The sequence below is a fragment of the Gopherus evgoodei genome, chromosome 1 (assembly GCF_007399415.2).
Source record: "Gopherus evgoodei ecotype Sinaloan lineage chromosome 1, rGopEvg1_v1.p, whole genome shotgun sequence".
Classification (NCBI taxonomy): Eukaryota; Metazoa; Chordata; order Testudines; family Testudinidae; genus Gopherus; species Gopherus evgoodei.
The window spans coordinates 91,431,239-91,454,413 of record NC_044322.1 but is presented as its reverse complement, the minus strand read 5'-3'; the positions used below and the strand labels follow the sequence as shown (position 1 = coordinate 91,454,413).

Below are 23,175 nucleotides of genomic sequence, written 5' to 3'. Positions count from 1 at the left end.
CATGTAGTTTTTGCTTGTTTTATCTATAACCACTCTTGACCCTTCCATAATACTTCACTGAAGAGATTGGTGTCTGGGCCAATCTACATATTTATGGATTTTAAAATACTAAATTTCAGGCAAAAACTTCTGTGATGGCTGTGGAACTGCTTTATAATAATTTAGAAATACTGTATGTTAATCTTGCTATTGGATTGTTTAGTGTATGACTGTATTGTGTTAAATATTGGGGTGTTTGCTGTTTGAATAAGTTGGTTTAGTTTAATAATGAAAATGTAAGGAAAACAAGAAGAATGATTCAAGATAAGCCACCTGCAGTAAACACTTCAAGTTTTCAAGAGACAATGCCTGAGATATTAGCTGTGAAAATCCTTCCTCCATGCTCTAGCCAAGTTACTAAACTTGTTTTGCTAATGGGGCCAATGCTGTGAGCCAGCAGATCAAACAAACTATAAACAGTTAAATGTCTCTCTCTGTCAAGGGATCAGTTGGTTATAGCTGGGGAGCTGTTCAGGCTGACACCCAGGGCCTGCTGAAGTGTGCAAAGCAACTAGATTACAATCACATAATGCTCAGGCTTTAAGTAAGATTGACATATGTAGACTTGTTTATTGTTTTATAATCCTTTTTCTCTTATGATATGCTTGTTTTCCTACTTTTAAGATTAGACAATACTTTTGTTTTAGAAGGCTGTCTTGTCACTGTATTAACTTGTCACTGACTCCAAGGTATGGATTCTGTGAAAGTTGTTCTCCCTACCCTCCCAGACTTTTTCTTTTGTTTTATAAGATTACACATACATGTATCCAACACCGATAATAATCTTACATTCATGTAGATCTTTCCTCCCAAACAATGCAAAGGGCTTTACAAGCAGATATGCAAACACCACACAGGATCACTTTAGCAGCTACCAAAATGCAGCCCTCTCTTCAGTAAAATGTGGTTACTGTTTACCACAATCTATCAATATGTCACAGGTATTTAGGACAGGATAGAAGAATAATTCCTTATGCAAATGAAACTGCCTGGGGAGAGGGCTCAATTCTGGAGGGTGCTGAGAGTCCTCAACTCCCATTCACTTCCCTGGGGATTGAGGGCACTCAGCACCTTGAAGGAGCAAGCCAAAAGTAATTTCTGTTGTCAGTTGTTGGCTACATATGTGTTCTCTTGGTGTGCTGTGTTGGCTCTGCTCAGATAGTTGATCCAGAAGACCTCGATAGAACTGCCCCAAAACACCACACACTTGATTCAGTAGTGAAGGCACTTGGCCAGATATATTGTCAATGAAATATGATAATAGAACTCCATGGATTCTACAGGGATACTAAGACATGTATGCCTGCTACAATGGACCAGCTTAGTGAGTGGCTGGACTTTCTGCTCCACCGTTGGCCAGACAAAGACCCCCACTCTGTGAGTCCTCTTTTATACACTAATACAAACAAGTTATGTATTGCCCCTCTGACATGGTTAGTTATCACCCTTTACCTTGTACATGTTGGCTCATTGAAAACATCTCTATCCATTACCTTGTCAACCTGACCTTATCTATAGGAGGGATATGTTTATCCTTATATCATCTTCAGGGAGTGTATTTACACAATTTCTTGGTAGTGGGGTGTTCTGGCATGATATTTATGGAATGTGTTTATGCAAGCATCCAGTGGCTAGCGCTTCTTAGGAGTGTTTGTGTTTTTGCAACATTAGCCACGTTCTTGACAAGTTCATGTCCCGGACAGTGAACGTGCAAGCAGGCATGTCTTGTAATAGGGCCTGGCTTTTGCTGATATCCTGACTCTTGCTAACTTTGCTTTATATCACCAGGGCCTGACTTTAGCCTCACACCAGGCTCCTTGTACCAGGTCTCATGTCTCAGGTTCTCTCTTTCTACTACAACTTCCTAATCTGAAAATTGTCATAATCTGCAAATTTTCCACCAGGAGACAGAAGATTTACTTTTGTAGTGCAAAAGTGTGCTTGGTACTTTATAGACAGCATAAAAAAGAAGTTCTAGCTGTGAAGATTTTACAATACATTTACAGCAGGCTGTAACTTGAAGGCTGCATCTTCTGTGCAAGTCCCAAAGAGTAAAGGTCTGGGCATACTAGGAAAGATTCAGAAAAAAAAAAAAACATGGCAGCACATAGGGTAAAACCATGAGTTTATATTAGAAAACATGGAAACTTCTCTACCTGGCTGGAAAAGGAAAATGCTATGGGAGAGGAAAGAGATATAGGGTCTGATCAAAGGATTGTGGAAATAAATCAGAATCTCTTCATTGACTGCTCTGGGCTTTGGAACAGGCCTGTAGATACATTTTTGCTTAGATCCTAATCTAATAATTTGCTCTTTGTTTTACTCCCTCATACCTTCCAATTCCACATTTACTAACAGACCACTTTAGCATTACCTTCTTGATCACTATTTTTCTTGACAGTTGGAAAACTAAGACTTGCAAGTTCAACATATTGGGTTCCATACTCTCTCTGACCTCTACAGAAAAAAATAGACCAAGGAAAATCACAACTGATAGTCACATACTTTTTAAATGCTCAAGACCTAGCTACACAGTCTTGAGTTTTCTTAAATAGCTTTATATTGATTATATACTAAGAATGTTTAATGCTTATAAAACTGGTTGAAATTTTCTCTTTACTCTAAAGAGCTTAAAAAGCCCCAAGATCTTACTCGTGTTCAAATTTTTCATTCTAAATATTCTTTCTATGGCTTTGTTAATTCAAATCTAATATTGTTATCAAAAGCACAAGGTAGCTTAGAGATTAAAAAAATGTTTCAAACAAAAGCTCCCTGACAACTTTATTTATTTAATTTTAAAGACAACATCTCTCACTTCTGGAAGAAGGGCTGTGATCTCTATAGGGCCCAATTCTTAAAGTTTCTGCACATGTCCTGAACTCTGTACTTTGGTGTGAGGGGAGGATAGCCTGCTATTGCAAGCCATCTGTCACTTGCAGTTGCTATTGTCAAATTATTTAGGAAAAAAGAGACTTTATCTGAATCTGAATCAGGTTAGATCAAAACATACTGGATAGTTGGAGAAGAAGTTGATTCAATCCATATGACAAGTTTAAATAGCCTAAGGCAGGGATTCCCATATTTAGTTCATGGCTTGTTCAGGGTAAGCCCCTGGCAGGCCGCAAGATGCTTTGTTTACCTAAGCGTCCCCTGATACAGACACTCATAGCTGCCACTGGCCGCAGTTTGCCATTCCCGGCCAATGGGAGCTGTGGGAAGTGGTGCAGGCCGGGCCACAGCTTCCTGCAGCTCCCATTGGCCGGGAATGGCGAACTGCGGCTAGTGGGAGCTGCAAGTGGCTATATCTGAGGATGCTCAGATAAAAAATATGTCTTGCAGCCTGCCAGGGGCTTACCCTGAACAAGCCGCAAATCAAGTTTGGGAACCCCTGGCCTAACGGTAGGTCTAAAGTGTAATTTCTAGCTCCTGTATAGACAGACCCTTAGTCTAGCTATCAGGTGTCTCACAGATAAAACCCTGACAGCAGAGTTCTGTACAAATATTATATGCGACTATATTGTGTGATCAATAATTTTGGGGTGGGGTGGAGAAATAAATAGAAGTAGAGGGTGGAACACAAAACTGAAGCTCAAGGGCAAAATATTTTCCAGCTATGTTTGCATTATCTTTCCCTTAAATATTGCATTAACTTGCCTAAAGAGCATCCTTAGGGTTTAATTTCAGATTTAAGCCAGGAGAGGCATTTTATAATATCACCCCGCTAAATTTATGGCACTAAACTTTGTGTTTGGTTAAACCTGTCAAAATTAAAACCTTACATTAATCAATGCTTTATGTTTTACATTAGGAAGGAAATAGAAAACTATTGGTAGCAAAAACTTTGAATATATTATTGTTCTACCAGGCAGTAGCTCATGTACTCACAATGGTGATAAGGAATTACCAGTCAGCTAAACAGAAGGAAAGATATTCTCAGACTAGAAGACCTTTCCTACAGGAGAGTTAGCTTCATTATTTTTGAAATATGACCTTCCCAGCAGCATTTCTAATTATACTTCCAAATTAAAACTAATATACTCTCAAAACCAGACTCATTGGCATTGACTGTACTGCCTCCATCCTACAGAAAAAGTGAGTATACATTATAATATAATACTACTGAAAACTGTACATTGCAGAGAAATAGAGGTATTATTGAATCCTAAAAATAAACATCATTCTACTGTGTTAGAAAGTAACACTGGCTATTAAATGCAGATTGATTAGAGTGTTAGACCTGAAAATAAGATGTAAAATCTGTTAGAAATCCCAATTCAGTAACACATAAGATATTTTTACTCTTCTCCCCATTTTCATGTGCCAATACAATAGCAGCAAAATGAAAATATCCTTATTGTTCACAAGCTGTCTGTTGTCAGTTTCCTTGGGTGGAAGGGGGAAATCAGCCTATCCAACTGTACATTCTGTGGTACAGGGTTGGATCCTGCAACACATAGCATTTGAGATCTAGAATCCATAGAAAGAGGGAATCTGGACTGAGCAGTGAGTCAGACAGAGCAGCATATGTGGCAAATCATTAGTGAACCACCTTCATCCTCCAAGATCAAAGACTCAGTATCAGGAGGAAGACAATTCATCTCTATAGGGTTGGAATGGGAAATGCATCCTGTAAAACTGAAACAATGAAAAATCCTGAAGTGAGAGATTGAAAATTATCATGAGAAGGAAGAGGAGGGCAAAATCTCCAAGCCCCATTTATAATCATCCCACATGTTCTGTGGTATAACTCAGGTCTAAACTTTTTTAATGGGGGCGAACAGCTCAGGAATTTTGTTCACGTGCATAGAGAATTGGGCAAAGATTCAGGATTGCTGGGTTCACTTCCTAGCTTTGTTTGTGATTTTGTTATGTGAAGTTGGGCAAGTCATTTGGCTTCTGTGGGTTTCCAGAAAATGATTGTAACAGTACTGGTTTTATCTACATCTCATGGATGTGAAAAGATGCTTTGAGATCAGCAAAAAAAAGTGCAATGTTTTTTTCTAATGCTGCACAATTAGGATGCTTAATATTTTATTATCTTCCCCATATCATGCAATAGGATGTGATCTGAGAAGAGGAGACATGGCAACACAGACAAAGAAATTATTCATATTTAATAATCTTCCCTAAATGTGATTATTTTACAGTTTATGGCAGAAAGTGAAAGGTCTGGTCAGCTCTTGGAAAAGCTAAATAATATTAAATACTCAGCAAGAGGAACAGTTGACTTCCCATCATTAATCTCCCTTGACTTTAAAGAATGTATGAAAGGTGATACAAAGAGGCCATTACTGCTCTTGAAATCGCTCAAAAAGCATGACTGGTCAAAGTAAGAATTTAAAGTGTGCTTAAATGGAGAAAAGGGAGGTAATGGAAAATGGAGTATTCTAGACTAGCCCAAAATCTGGAATTATGCTTAAAATTAAATAAAATGAGAATGAATGAATGAATGAATGAATGAATGAATGAAATGGTATTCCACAAAAATAAGTTATCCAGCATAATATGCCTAATCCTCCACAATTGAAGTGAATGGAAGTTTGCCAGTGAGGGACCAAATGGCTAAAATTTCCAAATGTGCCTAAGTCACTTGGAACACTGGATCCTGTACATTCAAGTGACTTCTTTAAAAAAAAGGAACATTGGCTCCTAAATCACCTGGGTAATTTTGAAAAAAAATACCTTCACTATCTAAAACTGTGCATCTAGTAATATATGTCATAGTGTCAGTAATATAGATATGTCTGTTATACACTCATTCTAAGCAGCTATTTGTCAGAGCTCATAACTTTCCAAAATAAACCCCAAACCCTTTCAACTATTTTTTTCCATGCTTATTTTCAACCTAAAGGTGATTTTTTGGAAAGTTCAGTAAAATTTATGTTTGTCACTTTGATGTTTTCTGAGTATGACAATTTGTTTTCACACTTTAATAAAATTATTCAGATGCCTTCCCCCCATCCTCAGATAACCAGTTTCATTTTAAATATTCAAACTGGGCATATATTGTATGTAGTCATCAGTTAGGAATGAATGTTTTCAAAGAGTTTTAAACAACAGCGGAGAAATAAAAAAGTTATAATTAAATGTAAACAGAGCTTTGTACGTACACAATGTATCGAGTCTGATTTTTGAAACACTGTTTTCTTTTTGTGTGGGAATGGCCTATTTAAAAATGAGGTTCTATTTGTAAAAATCCTATGCTCATTCAGTGTTATTGATGACAATTCACATGTACAAAAGGATAGGAAACAAAACATGTCTCTGACAACTATTGTAATTTAGTTACATTCAGGGCCGGCTCCAGGCACCAGCCCAGCAATCAGGTGCTTGGGGAGGCCAACAGAGAGGGGATCTTCAGCGGCGCGTCCCTCACTCCTTCTGAGAGCGAAGGACCAGCCACTGAATTGCTGCTGAAGATTGAAGCAGCAGTGGTAGTGCCACAGATTAAGATCGTGGCTTTTTTTTTTTCTTCCTTTTTGCTGCTTGGGACGGCAAAAATCCTGGAGTCGGCTCTGGTTACATTGGTGGTGTCTTAACATACAAAAGTATTCAGAATACACTGTAAGGGGAAATGTTATATATGTGCCAAGGAGCATATATATTGATTGCTAATTCAACTATTGCTTTCAATGTATTGACCTTTGTTTAGCTAGTTTCTTGACCACAATATTCTATCAAGTTTTCTTCTTGTAGGGATGGGTTATTTAATTTGTCTAATTAAACAGTCATAAAAACCATCTTAATCGTTTTCATGATCAAGCTATTTAAAAAAATAATTTTCATGTTATGTGACTAATTTGGTGTTTGGACTTTGATATAATAACGGTCCAAATCCTAATAGTTGGCAAGGTCATTAGCAAAGAATTTAAGGTCACAGTTAAGATACCCATAACTCTTTTAATTGGGCTCAGTTTGCTCCCAGCAAGCTAAACAAGTAGTCATTAGACAGATTTGACCATTTGGGTTACATCTAGAAAGTGGCTAGTTCATTAATTGAAATGCAAACTGGAGCTTAGTCTCTCTAGTGAATGTCATAGCATTTAAAAAATTACATTCACATAGCAATTAGCATCTATTTTATTACCATGGTAAGGAATTAAGAGATAGTTTAGATTAGCTGGGAGAAGAAAAAGAAAGTATAATTTTTTAAATTATGGATAGCATACTGAGAGCTGTAGAAAGACCATATTACTTATATAAACATCTTAGTACATTTCTTTTTACTTCAGTTAAATTTCAGAATGCTGCATTTGTTTTGACTTCTCTTTGATGATTACAAATTCTGTTTAAAATATCAAAAGATCTGCCAGCCTGCTGTTCTAAAAGTAATAATATAGTCTGTCATGTGTTGGATCAGAATTCAAATTTCAGTATGGCAGTTGATATATTATACCACCATGCTCTCTTGCTAGTTAGACCTTTGGATGGAAATGAGCTACAAATACACGAGTACCATTTGAAATTGAGTCATTATCATCTGCTATTTAGTTATTATTCACCATGTTCTTTGCCGTGTTTCTCCTTCCAGTATTAGGAATTTCACATCAACACTACATTGTAGTAAATGTCTATTTTGAAGTGGTACCCACCACAGGGGGTTGTAGTGAGGCGGATATAATGAGGAGCCAAAAAATAAATAAATGTCAGCTTCATTTCTCCAGCCCTAGGGGCCTCAGATCCTGAGTTCTCTATATCTTTTGATGGGTCACTTGATGATTACCTGTTCTGTTCATTCCCTCTGAAGCATCTGGCATTGGTCACTGTCAGAAGACAGGATACTGAACTAGGTGGACCTTTGGTTTGACCCAATGTGACCATTCTTATGTTCTTATGTTGGTCTTACACTGATAGTATAAAGCATGATGAACAAGATTTTCAAAGGTAATTAGGTACCTAAAGATGCATATAGGTATTTAGTGGGATTTTCAAAAGTTCTTAAGTGAGTTAGATGCCAAAGATCCATCTTTAGGCACCTAAGTACCTTTGAAAATCTTGCCCAATATAGTGCATAGCAGTTATTGGAGAAGTCTTGTGCTACAGTCAGACATCATCTTAAAAGAGGACTAGTTAAAAAAAATACGTGATTCACAAACATTTTTAAAAGTAAAACCACTAAGGTGGCTTTGCTATAGTTCACGGAGCCATATCATTCGCTATTCATGAGCATTGACAGTTATTGAGATTTCATGAAAATATTTCCAAATTCCAGAAGTTTCTTGAATTCTAGCGCTGATATCTATGCCTCTAACTATTTATACCAGGAATATGTTTATTGGATAGTCCTGGTCTGTTATTGAGTAGTCTCCTTTTCAAAATGTTTCAGTCACCTAATCAAATAGCAGAAAAAATAGTGAACAGCCCACATTGTGAATTCTAAAGCGTGATAAGCGCAAGTGAACAGTTTGCAAAGAATCCATAGATTAAAAATGCTTCATCCAGACAGTCAAGTGAACACTTACGAATGACAAAGATGTTCAAAGAACAACAACAACAGTTTGTGAGCGATTTGCTTACCAAAAGAGGAGCTATATTTGTAACAAGAATATTTGTAATGAATGAATTGTTCAGCCAGCTCTAGTAGATGAGCACCTTGCCACTGCAAAGCAAAAAGTACTATAGAGTGTGTAAACTGATTTTCTTTTCTTTAGCTGACCTTCCAATAACTGAAGATGACACTTGAGAACGAATTGTGGTCTGAAAAATAAGCATGGCTCTAGAATTCTCATCAGGTTTTCTGCTCCACAGACAAATGCAATTTAATTATCTAATTTTATAACCTAAGATTAAAAGTTGATGATAATACACGTTGATATAAACAGAACATTCAGCTACTTAACAAACATGTAAATTAATTAACTATTAGTTCTCTTTAAGAAATTGCTTCTTAAAATCTGTTACTAGCAGTTAACAGCTGGCATGTTAGCAAATAGGCAAAGACAGTTTCAAGGACAAATATAATAGTATAAAAAAACAGCAACTAACTCTAGCAAAGACACATTTTCAGAAGAGTGTTGATGATATGAGGGATAACAAGCACTGTACAAAGCAGGAGCATTTTATACATAATACCATAAAATGACTAAATAGCTGCATTAAAAATAAGTTTTTCATTATTATAGAAAGAAAGAAAGAAAGAAAGAAAGAAAGAAAGAAAGAAAGAAAGAAAGAAAGAAAGAAAAAAAAAAAGAAAGAGAAAAATCTATTAGAGTTCAAATATCTTCTGATGCAAACATTTATATTTACATTAACTGCAGAATCTAGACCATTTTGAAAGTTCTCAATACAAATATTCAGGCTATTTTACACACACAAAAATATGATTATTTTTTTCTTTGAATGGCAAGTAGTAATTATATTAATATAGATGCTGTCAAAAGGGGGATTTACTGACAGTAATTTTAGCAATGAAATCACAGCATGTTGTATTGGATGAACAGTGAAGCAAAGTGAATTAAAACTTGGTATATTGAATTCACAGTTTGGTGCATCTTTGTGAGTATAAGGAAATGTGTTTTATTTAAAATTAGAAATGTAGGAATGGGTTTCAAAGGTCACATGAAAAGCAAAATAAAGTGAAAGTAAACTTGGATGTTATGCTTACAGAAGTGTGTGATTTTATTTTTGCTTTCTGTTTTCTGTTTTTTTGTGTAGGAAAAGCTATAAAGCTGAACTATTTAAAATATTCAAATGCAATGACATTATAGTGATGGAATAAAGTCATTTTTAAAGAAAAGTGAACATGCATATGCAAAAATTAAAGTTTAATTCCCATTTTGTTTCACATTTTTCTTAGAATGTAAATCAGAATAGCTTTTGGGTATAAATCTAATAAATGAAATGGGATCTTGCCTAGCACGATCGCCTGTTAGATTTCAAATACAATTCTGTCTTGAATTTTACTCATGAAATCCCATGGACAGTATTTAGCCCCCTTGTGTAATGAAAGACTGTATGAAGCTTGAATTGAATGAAGGGATTTACCCACTTTTGCTGCTTTTAAATAGTCTGTTGACCTTGCAATAATACCAATGAATGAACAGCAATTATAATCATTTGCTTACATGTTGCACTTTTCATCTAGAAGAGTCCCCAAAGACTAGAACACTTGGATGTACACATGATTAGATATTCATTTATAAATTGCATGCCATGATTTTTTGTTTGATTATTTTTTTATTCTATTGTTTTCAACAAGCATCTTTACAGGGGAAATTCCGGCATGTCCCTCAGTGCATATGTCTGTCAAGTCTTCAGTAGATGACAGAGCTGCACTGAGAAGAGTAAGATAGTATAAGACCAGTTTGTGCCTGGCCATAACAGGAGGGGACAGTAAGTGGAGGCGGGAGCAAGGAGCATTGTCTCCCCTTATGCAGGCCTCATGAGGAACAGACATTACTGCAGTCCCTACCTATTCTCATACAGTGCCCCATAGCACACAGGGAAAGTATGAGGGAGAGAGATAAAGCATCACAGTGGCTTACCTTCACAAGAACTGACAGAGCTAGACTAGCATGTTGTAGGACACCGATTAAGGAAAGATGGCTTCATGGTTAAGGGATAGACTAGTACTCAGAGATGCTGGTTCATTTCCCATCTCTACCATAGAGGTCCTATGTGACCTTGGACAAGTTAATTTATCTTTTTGTGATTTTTGGTGCAGACATTCTCTCTTACTATGAATATGCACAGTGCCTAGTATGGTGAGATTGGGGGCTGCAGATAATTAATAATCATAGTGTACTGGGGAGCTTTTGAGGCATAATGTCTTCCAGTACTCCTTAGGGTGGAGTAGTTCTACACTGCAGGTCACTCTGTGTGTGTCCGTAAGAGACACAGTGTAGCCCAGAGTTACTGTCTTCAATAACAGGCAGTTGGTATGCATTGTGATATTTTGTTTGAAGGCAGCAGCATCAGTAATAAAAAAAAACAGAGCTTGGATGTATTTATATAGAACCTTTCATCATGAAGAGTACTAATGACCTTTCAAACTATATGCCTTATAAAAGAATGATTTCATTCATCACTGAAATGCAGCTGCCTCTGAGGCAAAACAAGGTACAATATCTATTTAACAGCACACAACAACCTTATACAATAGTTTAGGAAAACTACTGGTGGAGTTTAGATGAGTAGAACTCATTTAGAATTTGTCAAGGACTCCTAGACTAAAACCTATTCTAGCAAAAAGTACCATGGGATTCTCAATTTGCTTAGAACCAGTTTTACATTTCATCTGGTTTAGAAACTAGTAAAACTGAGGCCCTTGTCCAAAAAAAAGTATTTTGCTTTTTCTATTTTATGCATTTTTATTTAAAAACTCAATTATGTAGGTAGTTGCAATGAGTTTATGATGTCACCAGACAGTGGAACTACCAACAGTGATGAGGCAAACTGCAGTTTTTTTGCCCAACCCCTGCCTCAGTACACAGTCATTCAATTTACCTTTAACCAGACCTTAGACAGCATGGTCAACAAAAACTGGAAGGGGAAAAAAACGCTTGGAAAATCTAGGCTTCAAAATGTTTCCCTTTAAACGGTAATAATTCTGAAGCCACATGCAGTTTGTTACCTCACTGACAGGCTCAGCAGAGAGGTGCTCCACAGGGAGCTGTCATGTGAGGAACTACTGAATAAAAGGAAGAAGCCATGCATTGTCCTCAAATGGACACTCAGATGCTTAAAGTTAAATATATGCCTAAGGTGCTTTGCTGGATCAGAGCCTAAGCTAGTGTCTCGCTGAGATGAATGGTAGGAGAAGTGGAAGAGTTGCTGTGAAAATGCAAAGGGAGTGAGAGAGTTGTCTGCAGGAGAGGTAAAGCCTGGAGCAGGCTTGTTAAATGATCTAACCAAGACAACTGGTGCAGGAAGGGATCTTCAAGTAGCTGATTTCTTATAAGAGAACTGAAGCAGTTATTTGAAAGAACTGTCTTTGGGAAGTCTACAGGGGAGTCAGGACTCTGAGCAGGATAGCTGCAAGATGAACTTCAGGATGGGACACACCCTAAGAATTCATAAAAAAGGACCCTGTGAAGGAAACCTTTTGCTCACCTGGGCTCTGAGGTAAGAGACATACCTTGGACAGATTTTGGGGACTTTGAATTTTATTTGTAGGTTATTTGTCTGAATAAAACCAGACCCCAACAAGGAAGGTAATCAGAAAAGCAAGTGTGTAGAGTCTCTATAAAAGGGCCTGGAAGAAGGAGAATAAAGGACAAGGCAGTACATAGGCACTCTGGCCATGAGAAGGTGCATCTTGTTTAGTCCCCAGTTTTGTTATGCTTCTGTTATTTATTCCTAAAAGGCTGCAACAACTGGTAGCTGACCGTTCCTGCATTAGAAATTTAAGGCTGGATCCTCAGCTAGTGTAAACTGGCATATCTCCACTGAAGTAATTGGAGATACTCTGATTTACTCCAGCTGAGGAGATCTCATGAATGCTTGGATTCTGCTGAAAAACAAAAACTACCAGACAGACCCCTACACAATTTGGTCTGCAGCCCCTTGGTACTCTATGATAAGCTCTACAAATGACACACAAAACACAGACATAAGGTTGTGAACAACCTGTCTCCAAGCAGCCAAACTAGCCATGTCCCAGCTCAGTTGTGAGAAATGCCAATTATTGATGATCACACCCAGACCTGTCAGCCAGCACCAGACTGCCTCTGAAGGTATGCCTACATTAGGGACATGTGCACGGTTGTGCCATAATGTCCACATCTAAACCCCAGAAGCATGGCTCTGAAGGAGAGTATAGGGTGGGTAAGCTAACATGTCTGAGTGGGGAGGTATGCACAGGCCTTAGGCTGTGGCACTACCCTGTATCTGCCAGTGTGCAGTATGGAGGGGGGAAAGGGCGTACCAAGTCTTGAGTTTGAATAGTCCTCCCCCCCGCCCCTCCGAACATCCCCAGAGGAAATTGAAGGACTCCTGCAATCACACCCTCAACTGGCATCTGAAAACTCTTGCAGCAGGACTTGCCTGAGAATTCAGGAGTGGACCAATGGACTTGTGGAAGTCCCGAAAGCCCACCAAGCCTACCCACCAAACCCTACATGGGAGAGGTCCCCAGTTGTTCCCAAGAACAATTTTCCCCTGCCCCTCTTGTCAAGGAGAGGAGAAGGGCAAGGAAATGAGCTATGAGACAATGACATTGTTCATAGATTCAGTTCTGTTGTGTTTTATTGATTTACATGGATTTTTTAAAATTATTTCTTCCAATAGTACTCTTAATAAATGTTGACTTGTGTATGGACCCTCCTGCTAAGTATGATGATTATGTATCAAAGGGGTAGCCGTGTTAGTCTGGATCTCTAAAAGCAGCAAAGAATCCTGTGGCACCTTATAGACTAACAGATGTTTTGGAGCATGAGCTTTCGTGGGTGAATACCCACTTTGTCAGATGCATGTAGTGGAAATTTCCAGGGGCAGGTATATATAAGCAGGCAAGCTAGAGATAACGAGGTTAGTTCAACCAGGGAGGATGAGGCCCTGTTCTAGCAGTTGAGGTGTGAAAACCAAGGGAGGAGAAACTAGTTTTGTAGCTGGCAAGCCATTCACAGTCTTTGTTTAATCCTGAGCTGATGGTGTCAAATTTGCAGGTGAACTGAAGCTCAGCAGTTTCTCTTTGAAGTCTGGTCCTGAAGTTTTTTTGCTGCAGGATGGCCACCTTAAGGTCTGCTATTGTGTGGCCAGGGAGGTTGAAGTGTTCTCCTACAGGTTTTTGTATATTGCCATTCCTAATATCTGATTTGTGTCCAGTCTGAACCTATACATTGAATGATTCCGCCAACGTGCACAGGCAGAAATTGTGGAAAAACAACATCGCTTGCCTCATAACCTAAGTCATGCAGAACGCAATGCCATCCACAGCCACAGACACTAGCCTGACATTATCATCAAAGAGGCTGATAAAGAAGGTGCTGTTGTCATCATGAACAGGTCTGACTACCAAAAGGAGGCCACCAGACAACTCTCCGATACAAGATTCTACAGGCCACTTCCCTCAGATCCCACTGAGGAATACACTAAGAAACTGCACCATCTACTCAGGATACTCCCTACACTAACACCGGAACAAATCAACATACCCCTAGAGCCCCGACCAGGGTTATTCTATCTACTACCCAAGATCCACAAACCCGGAAATCCTGGACGCCCCATCATCTAGAGCCTTGGCACTCTCTCTGAAGGATTGTCTGGATATGTGGACTCTCTACTCAGACCCTATGCCAGCAGCACTCCCAGCTATCTCCGTGACAACACTGATTTCCTGAGGAAACTATAATGCATGGGTGACCTTCCAGAAAACACCATCCTAGCCACCATGGATGTAGAGGCTCTCTACACAAACATCCCACACACAGATGGAATACAAGCTGTCAGGAACAGTATCCCTGATGATGCCACAGCACAACTGGTTCCTGAGGTCTGTGCCTTTATACTTACACACAACTATTTCAAATTTGATGACAATATATATCTCCAGATCAGTGGCACCGCCATGGGCACTCGCATGGCCCCACAATATGCCAATATTTTTATGGCCGACCTGAAACAATGCTTCCTCTGCTCTTGTCCACTCACGCCCCTTCTCTACCTATGCTACATTGATGACATCTTCATCATTGGGACCCATGGGAAAGAGACTCTGGAAAAATGCCACAATATTTCAACAGCTTCCACCCCACCATCAACCTCAGCCTGGACCAATCTACACGGGAGGTCCACTTCCTAGACACCACAATGCAAATAAGTGATGGTCACATTAACACCACCCTATACCAAAAACCTACCGACCGCTATGCCTACCTTCATGCCTCCAGCTTCCATCCGGGGCACATCACACTATCCATTGTCTACAGCCAAGCACTGAGGTACAGCCATATCTGCTCTAACCCTTCAGACAGAGACTAACACCTACAAAATCTCCACCAAGCATTCTCAAAACTACAATACTCACACGAGGAAATAAGGAAACAGAACAACAGAGCCAGACATGTACCCAGAAGCCTCCTACTGCAAGACAAACCCAAGAAAGAAACCAACAGGACTCCACTGGCCATCACATACAGTCCCCAGCTAAAACTCTTCCAACGCATCATCAGGGATCTACAACCCATCCTGGACAATCATCCTGCACTTTCATAGGCCTTGGGTGGCAGGCCAGTCCTCGTCCACAGACAACCTGCCAACCTGAAACATATTCTCACCAGTAACTGCACACTGCACCATAGTAACTCTAGCTCAGGAACCAATCCATGCAACAAATCTCAATGCCAACTCTGCCCACATATCTACACCAGCGACACCATCACAGGACCTAACCAGATCAGCCACACCATCACCGGTTCATTCACCTGCACTTCCACTAATGTAATATACGCCATCATATGCCAGCAATGCCCCTCTGCTATGTACATCGGCCAAACTGGACAGTCTCTACGGAAAAGGATAAATGGACACACATCAATATTAGGAATGACAATATACAAAAACCTGTAGGAGAACACTTCAGCCTCACTGGCCACACTATAGCAGATCTTAAGGTGGCCATCCTGCAGCAAAAAAACTTCAGGATCAGACTTCAAAGAGAAACTGCTGAGCTTCAGTTCATCTGCAAATTTGACACCATAAGCTCAGGATTAAACAAAGACTGAATTGCTTGCCAACTACAAAACCAGTTTCTCTTCCCTTGGTTTTCAAACCTCAACTGCTAGAACAGGGCCTCATCCTCCCTGACTGAACTAACCTCGTTATCTTTGCTTATATATACTTGCCCCTGGAAATTTCCACTACATGCATCTGACAAAGTGGGTATTCACCCACGAAAGCTCATGCTCCAAAACGTCTGTTAGTCTATAAGGTGCCACTGGATTCTTTGCTGCTTTTATGATTATTATGTGAACAGTGTTGGCCACACTGGCATCCAGATAGGTACATAAGCAGTGTCTACTAATTTTCAAACTAAGAATTCTGCAGCTACTGAATTTTCTTTTTCATTGCTGTCAAAGTATGGTTTCATGAGACAAGTTAGAGGCAGGTATGTGCGGTTCTCCCAGTAACTGTTGGCACAGACACACCATAAAGAAACATATCATTTTTGGTAGAAGTCCCTTCTTCCCCTCAATCTTCTCATCACCCTGGCATCATGAACCTTTCTAGTGCTCCCTTTTGATAACTTCTGCCTCTGTGATCCACTCTCTCTTTGCAGAATGAGTTAATGGTATCCTTTTTGGTTCACGTACTTTTCCCATCAAAAGTTATACAAGTGTTATACAAATGTCCTTTACGACATATTAGGACACTTGGTGAGGGTATGGAGAACATGCTTTGGCATGTACGTGGTCAATTAACTCAGTATGCATGACAGTGTAGACCGAGCCTGAGATACTATTAACTCTCCTTGTAAGGATATGGAAGGTAAATGGAGGCAAAAGTCCTCAGGATCTAGGGTCTTTTGACTCTTTTTCATGTTATATTAATACACTTAGCTTTTTTTTTTTTTTTTTTTGCAGATTTGGTTGGAACTATTGTTATCTGAGCCCAGGAGTAACTCAGACTGGTTGAAGTGGGACTCCACCACAAGGCTGTGGTCATCATGGTTGACATACCCATAATTCCATTGGCTTTGGTCTGTTATGTAAACATTAATCTTATTTGTCCATTCAAGATTGGTCTGTGGAATGCCAAGATAATTATAAGAATAATTTGGATTTATATAGCACCTTCTATCTGAGGAGCTCAAAGTATTTCGCAAGTATTAATGAATTAATCCTCATGCCTTTAAAAGTCAAGGGAATGTTGTGGTTTATTAATATTATTCACTTAGTGTTTGAGAAAGTTGAAGTTAATACATTCAAGCAAATTTTACCAATGGGAAGACTGAGACAGAGAGAGAGATTAAGTGACCTGAGATCACCCAAAAAATCTGCAAAAGAGCTAGGTATAGAAGTATTCAAAACTCCTGTTTCCGTCTCTTATTCACAAGACTATATTACTTCCCAGACCAGTTTTTCCTCCTTGAATGGTAAATTACTAAAAGTAAAATATAATCAGCATTGAAAAAGAGGCACAAACTAGTAAGGGCTGAAATTAAGAACTCCTGAATTTTTTTATTCCTGGCTTGGCTGCTGATTCATCATTTGACATGAATAAGTCACTAGGGGATATATTTTCAAAAGCTTCCACTTATAGTCAGTATCTTAGTCTTTGCACATCCAATCTGAGACACTGGGGGTGAAGGGTGGGAGACAGGGATAGCTCAGTGGTTGAGTATTGGCCTGTTAAACCCAGGGCTGTGAGCTCAATCCTTGAGGGGACCATTTTGGGAACTGTGGTAAAAATCTGGGGATTGGTCCTGCTTTAAGCAGGGGGTTGGACTAGATGACCTCCTGAGGTCCCTATGATTCTATGAAATGCTGACCCCACTGAAGTCAATAGCAAAGCTCCAATTGATTTCTATGGGTACTATGCCTTAGATAGGGCACCCAAACTCAGTAGAAAATTTTGAAATGTTTACCTTAATCTTTCTGCCTTGATTTACATTTCTGTGTAATAGCAATAATAATGACCTACATCATATGATGTGAGCATTAATTAGTAGAAATTTAGAAAGCCTGAAGAATAGGCTACTTTTTGTCTTATAGAATAGCCCTTTATAGAACATCTTTATAGAGATTGTACAGGGCAAATATTCTATCTTGGCATGAGGGCGTATATGCCAAAATGGGATACTGGGGAGATTGATCCCTTTCCTCTTTGGAGTGTCTTACTCTCCCCAGGAGCACACTGAGGGAGCAGGGATTGATCCCAGGTGGTGTGCAAGATGCACACAGGGAGCTCCTTGTGGTCTGCCCTTCTCCCCTTGCACAGCCACGCAGCAACTAGGACCAATTTGGCCCTAAACATTATTTTTGCAATTAATTGACATAGATAGGAAGAAGGTGCTTCAGTATCAAGGTCAATTTTCTGTTTTGAGAGTACAAAACAAGGATGTACAATGGCTTTCTGACATATGCTTAAAGTAGATTTGTTTATGCTTATATTTTAGTGTATATTTAAAGTGTTTTCTTATTGCAACAGTGGGATGACAGCCCTGCAGAACAGTGTCAGAAGAAAAGAGTAACAACTCTGAACATTCTAGTTGGACTTCCATTGGACAGATATAACCATTCACTGAATGCCTTTTCTGTCATTCTTTAAAAAGAGAAAGTCAGAACTCTTGTCTGATGTACTGGCAAATGTGTGTGGGGTGGGAGGAAAGGAGGGGGAATTCTCCCTACAGTGAAACATCATGGCAAGAAAGACATATTATCCTTTGTTTTTATCTCTTTAGAGTTAATATGATACATGGAACTGAAGGTGGAGAGTTTTTCATGTGTAAATAGCACTTCCCTTATCAGTTCACATTCAAAATGTGAACTTAATACCTGCATCGATAAAGAAAATGTATCTAAACAACTCATCAGTGTTCTGGGGAAAATAATTAAGTGTCCAAAATTTTGTACTTCAAAATCAATCTTGAAAAGACAGCATACAGACCAGATTGTCCAGATAATCTATTAAAATCTCTCCTTGTAGCCACATAGACCCTCAAAAATATTTTCCAAATAGGGTAAAGAGAAAAATCTAAATATTAGTCATAACTTCCAAAAGTCCTTCAACAAAGATGTAGAGTGATATTTACAAAAATAATTGAACTCCAAGTTTTAAATATTATCTTTATTCAGATGTTCTCAACATATCTCGTTATGAAACTTCGTGACAGAGCTGAATCTTCTTAACCTCCATTGAAGTTAATGGGAGTCGCTGACACTCAGCACCTCAATGTATCAGACCACTAGGCTAAATTTTATTCCCTAATCTAGATGAGTGTTCTCTTGCTGTATATCAGTGAACAATAAGTAACAGAAAGCAGGTCAAAATTCAAAAAAAATCATATCTTTGGGCAAACTCCTGCTCCAATTCAAATAACTAAAGCCCCAGAACAAGACCTTTGCAGGTTATTTTTTCCACCTGATCAGATTTCACTTCTTTGGGGAGGTCAATAACCAGTTCTCCATAGACCTAACATGCCTTTCAGAACAATGGACAATGGAGAGTATTGTAATGGTTGCATCACTAAGTGTTCGGCAAATGCTTTTCCAGAAACATCACTATAACAATGTTCTCTAATTCCAGTACTGATTTCTGCCGAGTAACTATCCACCATAGCAGCTGAAGAGCAATAGTATGCACTTCTCCAGCTTCTAGTTGAATCTCCTTTTGCTGACACAGAGAGCAATATCTATTCACTTGACAATGACTAATAACTTTCCAGTATTATAACTATAGTGTATTATACGTTTAACTTTAACTTTATAATGTCCAGTGATTGGCCTCTGATATAGACAAATCTGAAAAAGATGTGGTTGTGGTGCTACTAGACTACTGGCTTACTCTTGTGTAACTCATGCTTAACTGAAAACATCTACACCTCCACTTCTACAAGTAAAACTTTTTTATACTATTTTTTTTCTCATTCTTGTAAATATTTTGGAATATGCTAAAATAATGTTTAGAAAATTTTTAACAAAGTCAATAAAATCTGCTGAAATTTTTTTTGTTGGCAAGTTTGCAGTTTTCAGTGGTTGTTTTCAGTGAGGAAAAATATATATATTTTATTTCCTTGTTCAAAAAATGTCTGGGGATATTATAGAGAGGAGGCCCTGAGTGCTGCAGTAGTTAAATGTTGGGAAATTTGGATAACTTAGTATACCTACACTTATAGTAGGGAGGATGGGATTTTTTCATTACCCAAAATTCAGAGACACAGTCTCATATATAGTGGTTCACAGGCGGCAACAACATAAAATTTGACTAATAGTACTACTGTGTCTCTATTTTTGCACTGGCTATCATAGCAAAGTTCTGGCCAACCCTTTTATTTTGATAGAGAAGTTCTATAAGTGGTTATCTTGGAGGTGCCCAAGATTGCATGGAGGTTTGCTGTAAATGGAAGAAGGGATTATATTGTTTTTTCCCTCTGAAAAGTGGAAGCTTCTTCTCTTTTCTCTCTCTCTCTTTTAACCCTATGCATCAGATTCTGCTAGAGCAAAGAAACTCTAAAGATGTATACTATTTTCATCTTGGAATGTGGCTCTCTGGGAAGTGGAATGAATGGGAATTGTGTATATGTCTGTACATGCATTTCTGCAAAAGAACATAAAACAGCATAGGCAAAGTTATCTTTCTAAGGAAGGTGACTGAGCCCTTGAAGCAGATCATTTGTACTGGGATGGATGTTTGCTTCTCTAAACCAGGTGCTCATAATATGGTATGGCAATGATATGCAGCAGTTGCTAACATTGCCAATTTTGACCTCAGAATTAATATATTATTGGAACAAAATGTACATCTGTCACCCAGATGAATTCTGAGTCTTTGGCTTTGTGCGATTAGACAATTGGCAGCCCTACCAGGTGGGCATGTGGAAGCCCTGGCCATGCTGGAAGAGGGTGCCCAGCGACACAGCCAGTAACTTTCTGGGCACCAGCCAGTGAAGGCGCAGCACCACCCAAATGTCAGGTGGACCGTATTGCGCAGGCGCGGCTTGTGCATGCGTGGGGGCCTATTGACTGTTCTGCCCTGGGGCCTGGAATTGCTGTCAGTGGGCCTGATTGCAGCAATGCATATACTTGGGCATTATATAATTGGCCTTGAGGAAACTCCTGCTAGTATAGAAAGCTACAGCACATCTCCTCAGCAACAGGGGCTGCCTGGAGTACATCACAACTGTCCTCCATTCTCTACATTTGTTTCCCATTCAATATCAAGCAAAGTTCAAGATCTCTGTTCTTGTCTTCAAGCTGCGAAATGGTCTGTGTCTAAATGATTGCCTGAGGCTCTAAAGAACACTGCGAGCAGCTCTGCTCCTCAGGCATAATGCAGCTTTCCACATCAAGGGTAAAGCTTGTGTGTGTGCAGCAGCAGAATTTTCTCTGGAGTTCGTCCATGGTGTCAGAGCTTACCCTCTCAAGCTCTAACCTCAAACCTCACCACTTTTCATTCCAAGTGCAAAGTGCAGTGCTTTGATCTTGCCTACTCTAATACACACCTAGCACAGTAGGCATAACAATTGTCATAGTATCTTTCCCCAATCTGAAACTTAGAGTCCAAAAGTTGGGGTACCAGCATGAATTCCTCTAAGCTTAATTACCTGCTTAGGTCTGATAAGCTGCCACCAATCAGGAATTCCAGTGCCTGATACATTCTGGTTCCCCCAAAACCTTCCCTGGGGACCCCCAAGACCCAGACCCCCTGGATCTTAACACAAGGAAAGTAAACCCCTTTCCTCACCGTTGCCTCTCCTAGGATTTCCCTCCCTGGGTTACCCTGGAAGATTACCGTGATTCAAACTCCTTGAATCTTAAAACAGGGAGGAATGTCCCTTCCCCTCCGTCCCCTTTCTCCTTCACCCAGAGGCAATACAGATTCAAGCTCCGTGAATCTAAAACAAAGGGATTCCCCTTTCTCCCCTCCCTCTCTGTTAAGTACAGACTCAATTCCCTTGATACTCAACAAGGGGAAAAATCAGACAGGTCTTAAATACAAAACTTTTAATAAAAAGAAAGAAAAAGAGTAAAAATTATCTCTGCAATTTAGATGGTAAAAGTTACAGGGTCTGTCAGATTATGAAAACTGGAGAAAAAGCCTCCTCCAGCAGAAATACAATTTAAAATACTTCCAGCCAAATACACATTAAAACTCTACCAGCCAGATATACATTTGCAAATAAAGAAAACCAATTAAAAAGACTATAACCACTTCTTCCTTAATATTCACTATTCTGAATATATAAGAGACTGTAGCAGAGAGATTAGCAAGAAACCTGGCTGCACGTCTAGTCCCTTCCAGGACCCAGAGAGAACAAAGCCAAACCCAAAAAACACAAACAAAGGCTTCCCTCCACCGAGATTTGAAAGTATCTTGTTTACTGATTGGTCCTCTGGTCAGGTGTTTGGTTCCCTGTTTGTTAACCCTTTACAGGTAAAAGAGACATTAACCCTTAACTATCTGTTTATGACAACAATATATACAAATATCTTTTTAAAAACCTCTCATAACTTTCCCATTGGAGTGAAAAGAAAATGAGAGAGACTCACACATCACAGCTGTGAGTCACATTGTTTTTACATTTCTAAAAGGTGCTCAGATGCTAAGTGATGACTCTGGAATAACAATCTGAATAGAATAAACTTTACATTGAATCCATGGGTTCACTTGCATGGGAGACCTAGATGGAGCATTTGGATGTTACAGGAAATGATGATGATGATGATGATTACGACTCTAAAAATGGTATTCTTACCTCAGAGTAAAGAACTGAACAATTGCTACTTCATGGCATTAAAAGGCCTTGTGCTACTGGAAGTGCTGTCTCTCAGAAGATATATAAAACAGAACATTAGATCACCTGTGGTCATTAAAGACCCCACTTTTTCTCTTTTTGAAAGAGAGAATTTTACTCTTTATATCTTGGCCATAAATTCCAGTTCAGATAATTGCTTTCTGTCTACAAAATCCCCCCTGCAGTTGCAATTAGATGTAGTATCCTTCTTCAATCTCTATCTTAAACTATGTTAGTGTGCACTGTTAAACAGTTGCTGAGTCCCACACCCCAGGTGGCTACATTTCAATGTTGGGTGAAGTGACCCTTCTATATCACTCATCTACCTCACAGGATAGGCATAATTAATTAATAGCTAGAAAGCACTTTTAGATCCTCAAATGCAACAATACCAGTACTGTTTTTGGTATGATAAAAGTTGGTGACCGGGCAACAAATGACAGATGAAATTCAATGTTGCTAAATGAAAATTACAGCATATTGGAATATATAATCCTAACTATACATACAAAATGATGGGGTTTTCAGTTAGCTGTTACCATTCAAGAAAGAGATCTTGGAGTCATTGTGGAGTAATTCTCTGAAAACATCTGCTCGGTGTGCAGTGCAGCAGTCAAAAAGGTTAAAAGAATGTTGGGAAACCAATAGGAAAGGACAGCTAATAAGACAGTGAATATCATAATATCACTGTATAAATTTCATGCTCTGCCCATGCCTTGACATACTGAGTGCAGTTGTAGTTG

The 23,175-nt window shown here is 39.0% G+C and overlaps 1 long non-coding RNA gene across 1 annotated transcript; it reads left to right on the top strand.

The window, feature by feature from the left end:
• Positions 1-4,044: 4,044 nt before the first annotated feature.
• Positions 4,045-19,604, top strand: LOC115646065. The gene is made up of 3 exons (XR_003998922.1): positions 4,045-4,131; positions 16,560-16,675; positions 18,127-19,604. It is a non-coding gene; the product is annotated as an uncharacterized LOC115646065 (long non-coding RNA).
• The last annotated feature ends 3,571 nt before the right edge of the window (positions 19,605-23,175 follow it).